This window comes from Hemiscyllium ocellatum, unplaced genomic scaffold (genome assembly GCF_020745735.1).
Source record: "Hemiscyllium ocellatum isolate sHemOce1 unplaced genomic scaffold, sHemOce1.pat.X.cur. scaffold_201_pat_ctg1, whole genome shotgun sequence".
Classification (NCBI taxonomy): Eukaryota; Metazoa; Chordata; class Chondrichthyes; order Orectolobiformes; family Hemiscylliidae; genus Hemiscyllium; species Hemiscyllium ocellatum.
The window spans coordinates 393070-400743 of NW_026867947.1; positions in this window are offsets into that span (position 1 = coordinate 393070).

Consider the following 7674-nt stretch of genomic DNA (forward strand, 5'->3'; position numbering starts at 1 on the left):
GTGATGATGACTGAGGAATATCCTTGTCCTACCCATGAAGTCTTCATAGCCACTGCCCCAATTACGCCTATCTCCTAGCTAAACCTGACTCATTAATTCATAAGTCTTAATGAATAAGTTCACTTTTGAATTTGGACTGATGGGAAAAAGCGTAAAAAATAATGTTTACCAGCAAATAAAACTGTATTAAGATGTTTGGCAATTCGTATAAATTAATTACAGAAGCACATTATGTATGAAAGGTCCAACGTTTCTATATTAGAGCAGTGAGAGGAACATTCAGAGAAGTCCACACTTCCTATCCATGTTCAGGGCAAATGTGCCCAGTGACATTCTGTTGGCTGGCGTTTGTTCCCGTGAAGGAGAAATAAGCACAGTGACAACATCCTTATCGTTTCTTTTTTGTGGAGGGGCGGAGATTCGGGGTGAGTTGGTTACAGCATTGCAAACGTACAACAGAGCAGAGTCATCTAGCCTGCGACAAGAAAACATCCATCATTCTCCCTCACAACTGACTTCACTGGAGGGATTGATGATGGGAGATGTGACCAATAGCCAGAGATGTCAGCATCCAGTCCAGTCCAGTTATATTGTGAACTGAATGTGCTGTATTGAAAGCTGGGACTGTTTGCTCAGTGACTGCCATTGATGTCAGTCTCCATGCATTGTAACTGTGTCAATAGAGGGTTTCCCTCTCCTATTGGTGAGGGGCTTCACTCAGTGCGCTATCCTAGTGTAGGAGCAGATGCATCATTTCCAACAATAACAGAGATCAGCAGCTGCACAGATGTGGAGAGGACACATCAGAATCTGAGAATAATGGACTCGATAATTACACCAATGGAGAGGAGGTTTTCCTTGGGTCTCTTCAACATTTCCCTCTACTGGGAATTTCTACCATATTGGATATTAGTGGTGCTGATTATTATTTTGGGCGGTGTGGATGGTATGTTACTAACCTATGGTGGAGGAGCGACGCTCCAAAGCTAGTGTGCCTCCAATAAGCCGGTTGAACTATAACCTGGTGTTGTGCGATTTTTAACTTTGTACACCCCAGTCCAACACCGGCATCTCCAAATCATAACCTATCCTCGACATTGCTGGTGTTCTCTACTTCTGTCCATTCATTAATCCCACGAAAAATTTTGAACTTCATTGCAATTTCGGTTATCTATATTTGTCAATGAAATAAACGTTTATCTTTAATTTCAGTTTCCATTCATCTGAATTGCAGACCACTCCCTTTACAAATATCTGAGAACAAAACTGTGCTCAACCTCGGTATCCCTTTTTGCCCTGAACTGATTTATGTCTCGTGTTCTCTCTGTCACCAAACCTGTCCCTACCAGCTCATAATATCCCCAATCTCCATCGCTCTGCGCGTTCGTAAAATTCAGACTTTATGTTTCAAGCTCTCTTCTGGCCACTTTTCCAGTTACAAGTATTTCAATCACAAAATTGTTCTTGTCTCGGACGTTACTTCATGATTAGGACAATGGCCTCACAGTCAAAACAATTAGTGATTATTAACAAATGCTGCCCTTGGCAGAGATGCCGACTTCCCATGGAATAACAACTTTGAAGGTTAACCAAACAAAGAAAGATGCATTAAAAATGCAAATAAAAGAACAGAAAGTGCTGAACTGAAAACAGTTGGAAAATATTGTGAATAATGCTGGTGATAGGGAAGTCTGCTTTGAAGGGGAGGAGGAGTGAGTTAAATCGATAGATAAAGAGATAGAAGGAAAAGAGCAAACAAAGGGAATGATGATCAACTGGGATGGAAATAAAATGTGAGATTCACCTCATTTATTTTTACCTTTTCCCATCTTCCTGAATATCATGCCCATGCCAGTACATGTATCCCCCGCTTTTCAAAAATTCACTTTTCGCCACTTCCCTATCCGAAAAACCTCCATTAAGTCCTGTTTTCACGAACCAAAAGAAATCCGAAGAAGATTTTCACTTTTACCAAGAAAGGTAATTTTTCCCAGATAAATTAGTGCTACATCTCTTTACGCCATATCAGCTTATGAAAGGCTTTGTAGGAACACTCTATTTTCAGATACCGAGGGAAACCTGTATATGTCCAAGATCATGTTTAAAGCACATTGATTATTTAAAAAGTTAGAGATGTCAATTCGCCATTTAATTACGGTTGGGGAGAAGGTCTTCCTGAGCATGCTGGTCCATGTTTTCAAGCCTCTGCATCCCCTCCCTTTTGGAGGAGGTTGTAGGAGATCATTACCGGTTTGGGAGAGACATTTGATGTTGCCAACTTTTTGCTGACAATGAGAAGTATAAACGGACGGAAAGTTGTCTTCCATGATAGTCTGGGCTGTGCACACAACCGTCTGTAGTTTCTTATGGTCCTGGGAAGACCAGTTACCGTCACACTATTATGCACGTGAATAGAATGTTTTCAGTTGCCAGTATGCAGAGCAGTGGGAGAAGGCAGTTCCAAAATATTTAGATGTAACAATTGGCTGTTAAATGGATATCCAAGTTGTGATTGCTGTTTTGGCAACAATTGAAGTTTAACCAATTGACTTTATTTTATTGCCAACATCCAACCAAAGTGCCATCACATTCTTCAAAAAATACAGAAGCCATCACCATCACAACGAGGGAGAAAGAGACAGACACGTATAAGGAGAGAGAGAGAAAACATAGCGAGGCAAATAGATGGACAGTCAGTAAAACAGAGAAAGGAAACAAAACAAGAAACAGTCACATGGACAGGGAGATGGGGAGATAGTAAGTTCAGGGAAAGGAACAGAAGCCAGAGAAAAGGGAAACACAGGGAAACAGACAGTGTGAGAGAAATACAGAGATACAAAGCACACAGAGAGCTGGGGATGGGGTCACAGTGAGCTGGTGATGGAGAATAGGTGATGCTGGAGGTGAGGTCCAGAGAGAGCTCGGAGTGAGCACTGGGGGAGCTGGGGGAGGGAGGTGAGGATTTATTTTCACCTGTGCCAAGATATAGAGGCAAATCATCGTAAGCAAGGATCGAAAGAAGAACGACTGTAAAACATGTCTGAGAGGCATGCAAGTTACGCTGCACAGGGTGTGTGCGAGGCGAGATCAACATGAAAAAGTTCAGCATAAACTGAGACGAGAGAGTACATTCATCAGTCTAATAACAGGCAGGAAGAAGCTGTTCCTGAACCAGCTGCTCTGTGTTTTCAAGCTTCTGTACTTTTTAGCCTGATAGTAGAGGTTGGACGAGACCATTACTGGGGTCTAATGGGTCTTTGATAACGTTAGAACAAAGAACATTCCAGCACAGAAACAGGCCATTCGGTGGTCCAAGCCTGCGCCAATCCAAATCCTCTATCTAAACCTATCGTCTGTTTTCTAAGGATCTGTGTCCCTTTGTTCTCTGCCCATTCACGTATCTTTCCAGAAACATCTTGAATGAAACCACTGGTCACAGTTCTCCATTTTGAGAAACTCACTCCCCCTACTATTCTCTGCCTCCTGTTGCCCAGCCAGTTATTTATCCAGGTATCTAGTGCACCATGTGACTTCACTTTCGCTATATCTCGACCATGGGGAAATATACCAAACGCCTTCCTGAAGTCCATGTCCATGGCATCTACAGTCTCGCTCTCATCAATCAACTTTGTCACCCCCTCAAAGGATTCTATTGAGTTGGTAAGACATGACCTTCCCTGCAAAAAAAGCATGTTGCCTATCACTGATAAGACCATTTTAATTCAAATGAGAGTAGATCCTATCCCTAAGTATCTTCTCGAGCAGGTTCCCTATCCCTGGCATCAGTCTCACCGGTCTATAATTGACTGGATTATCTCTACTACCTTTCTTAAACAAGGGATTAACAATTGTCCAGTCTTCCAGGACCTCAGCTGTGTTCAAGGATGCTACAAAGATATCTGTTAATGCCCAGTTATTTCCTGTCTCCCTTCCCTCAGTAATCTGGGGTAGAGTTGGCAGCCTTTCTGCGGCCACGAGTCATGTAAATAGAATCATTCGTTGCGATGTTAGAGTCCGTGTTGGTTAGAACTGTGCAAACAACCTTCTGTCGTCTTTCATTGTCCTGAGTAGAGCAGTTGCCGTACCAGGCTGTTATGCACTGGAACAGTACACTCTCAATGGCGCATCTGTAGATGCAGCGCATGCTGAATTTCCGGAACCACCTGAGGAAGGAGAGGCATTGTTGATCCTTTTAGACCGTCGTACCTATGTGAGATGTTCAGGACAGGTTGTCAATTATCATCAGGAACTTGATGATGTGCACTCCCTCAAATGGTTGATATAGATTAGATGTGTTCCCCTCCTTTCTTCCTCAAGTCAATAATCAATCCTTCATGTTTGCCGGATTAGAGAGAGAGGTCATTATCAATACACCATGCCACCAAGCTCTCTATCTCCTCTCTACATTCTGATTCGTTGTTGTTTGATATCCGTACTGCTATAGCGATGTCATCAGCGAACTTGTAGTTAGCGTTGATTGGAATTTGAATTCGCAGCCATGGCTGTACTGGGAGTACGTAGGGGCTGAGCACACAGCCTTTGGGTGTACATGGAGTATAGTAGGTGGCTAAGGACACAACCGTGGGAGTACAGGGAGAACAGAAGTTGGCTGAGGACACAGCCGTGGGTGTACAAGGAGGACAGTAGAGGGCTCAGGGTACAGCCGTGGTTATACAGGGAGGACAGTGGGGGGCTGAGGACTCAACTGTGGGTGTACCTGGAGTACAGTAGGGGGCTAAGGGTACAGACCTGGGTGTGCATGAAGGACAATGGGGGGCTGAGGGCTCATCTGTGTGTGTACAGGGAGTATAGTAAGGGGCTGCAGGTACAGCCGTGGGTGGACAGGGAGGACAGCAAAGGGCTGAGGGCACATCTGTGGGTGTGCAAGGAGTACAGTAAGGTGTTGATGGTACAGCCGTGGGTGTACAGGGAGTATTGTCGGGTGTTGAGAACACATCCTTCAGCAGCTTGAGTGTTGAGTGTTATTGTGGAGGAGTTGATTTTAGCGATCTTCATGATTGCGGTCTGTAGGTCAGAAACCTGAGTATCCGGTTGCAGAGAGTCGAACCGAGACCAAGGTCGCGGAGTTTTGTGATTAATCTGAAAGTGATGATGATTTTGATGGTGGATCTTTAGTCAATGAGCAGGAGTCTGGTCTAGGTATCCTTGTTGTTCAGATGCTCCAGGGATGCGAGCAGGGCTCGGAGTGATGATAACTGACAACCTGTTCTGAACATCTCACATAGGTACGACGGCCGGGAAGGATCAACAATGACTCTCCTTCCTCAGGTGGTTCAGGAAATTCAGCATGCGCTCCATCTACAGACGCGCCATTGAGAGTATACTGTCCCGGTGCATCAGTCAGCAAATATTATAGTGCAGCAGGTCAGGCTGGGAGACCGGACTTGGTGTAGGCCATAACCAGCCCCTCAAACCACTTCATGATTATTGAGGTCGGAGCCACTGGGTGGTAGTCTGTAAGGGCACGTTCCATGTGCTTTCTCACTTACGAGGATGATGATGGCCTTCTTGAATCAGGTTTGGACTTCGGCTTAGGAGGGTGAGTCTGAAGTTTTATCTGAATATTTCTGTAAGTTTGTACAAACAGGATCTGCGTGCTCAGCCAGGAACACTGTCCAGGCCCATCACGTTCTTTGATTTGACTCACCGAAAGATTGACCATACCTGCAGCAGTGACAACAGACACAGGTACATCTGGGGCTTTCGTGGCCGGTGTCAGCCCTCAGTGACAGTCACACAGTCATTCATAATCGACATTCCCTCCCCACACCTCCCTCTGTCGTCTTCAACACACAATGACATTGGTCGGTGTGAGCACCACACTGTCAGCATTGAAACAGTTTGCCATTAATAGACTGGGATCGTGCGCCATCAAGTTCTGTGTCACCATAATGAGGTAAATTCATAATAAAATGGTGTGCAGGGTGTCAGTGCCAGTGGTGCAAGGAGTGAATACTTTGCAGGTGTAATTCCAGTCAAGCCACTGCTTAAACCTAAATGGAGTCAAGCATCTTGAGTGTTGTGTCCTTTCAATGGTGGACAGTCGTGAGGTAGTCAGGAAGTGCCATTTACGTGAACCATCAGGCCTGACGGCAGTTTTGCTAGGTTTGCAGAGGATACAATGATGGTTGGATGGACAGGTGATATTGAGGAAGTGGGGAGGCTGCAGAAAGACTTGGACAGTTTAGGACACTGGAAAAAACACATGGCTGATGGAACGCAATATGGGAACAGTAGGTGGAATACAGGCAGAAATTATGTTCTAAAACGCTTCATGAAATCTGAAGCACAAAATGAGTTTGGAATCCTTGTCCTCTCTTATGGTTGATATGCAGGTTCATTTGGCAGTTAGCAAAGCAAATGCAATATTAACGTTCATTTCAAGAGAGTGAGAGTACAAGAGCGGAGACATACTGATGATAATATAATGGGCTATGGTCAGAAAATATTTGGATTATTGTGAGCTGTTCTGGGAAGCTGTTGGACATGATCTATCCTGGGAATGATGGCTTGTCATATGAGCGGCAGTTGAAGGCTCTATGTCTGCACTCAATGGAATTTAGAAGAATGGGTGCGCAACTGATTGAAACTGACCGATTACTGCAAAGATTGATACAGTTAGCATATAGAAGATATTTTTACAAGTCTTAGAGACTATGAGAAAATGAGATAGTTTCAGAGTGAAAAGATAGGCTGAATGGCCTAAATCTATTGCTATATAGTATGCCTGTATTGTCATGCATTCTATTATTCAGTGCAGAATTGTAAATCTCAGACCTGCTCTTGTAACCGTTGTATCTGTATTTTGATTTGACTTCACCTTCTGGTCAATGGTAACCCCTGTAATATGGACGGTGAGAGTATTCAGTGCTAAGCAGTAGCGCAGTAATATGTTGAATATAAGCTGCTATCTGTGAGTCTCATCTGGCGGGAGTACATTGTCTCGATGATGATTGTCATTTTCAGTCTGGTATTTTTGAAGGATCGATCCAGTTATACTAATATTACATTTAATAAAACAGATGCAATTTATCACAGCACTCAGCAACAATATGCAATGGAACACTGAACACCTTTCTAATAACAGAAAGGTCGAAAATGTTCAGTATCAGAAACACTGCTTTCCTGTTCATGTTCAAATCAGATAACCTGTCTCATCGAGGTGTTCAACTTGGAACTTTTGAAACTTATTTTTTGGTTATGGGAATCGCTGGATGGGCCCACCATTTCTTTTCCATCCCTAGTTGCCCTCTTGAGAAGGTGATGCTGAGTTGCCTTCTTGTACCGCTGCAGTCCACCTGCTGTGCGTTGATCTACAATCCTACGAGGGAGGGAATTCTAAGGTTTTGACCCAGGAACAGTGAAAGAATGGTGATGTATTTCCAACACAGGATGTTGACTGGTTTGGACGGGAGTTTGAAGGTGGTGGTTTTCGCCAAAGCCTGCTGCCATTGTCACTCAAGATGGAAGTGATCGTAGGATTGGAAGGTGCTGTCTTGTAGATAGTACATACTGCTGCTACTGAGCGTTGGTGCTGAATGGAGTGAATGCTTGTGGATGTGGTGCCAATCAATTGGGCTGTTTGTCCTGGATGGTGTCAAGCTTTTTCAGTGTCGTTGTGGTTGCACTCATTCAGACAATAGGGGAGTATTT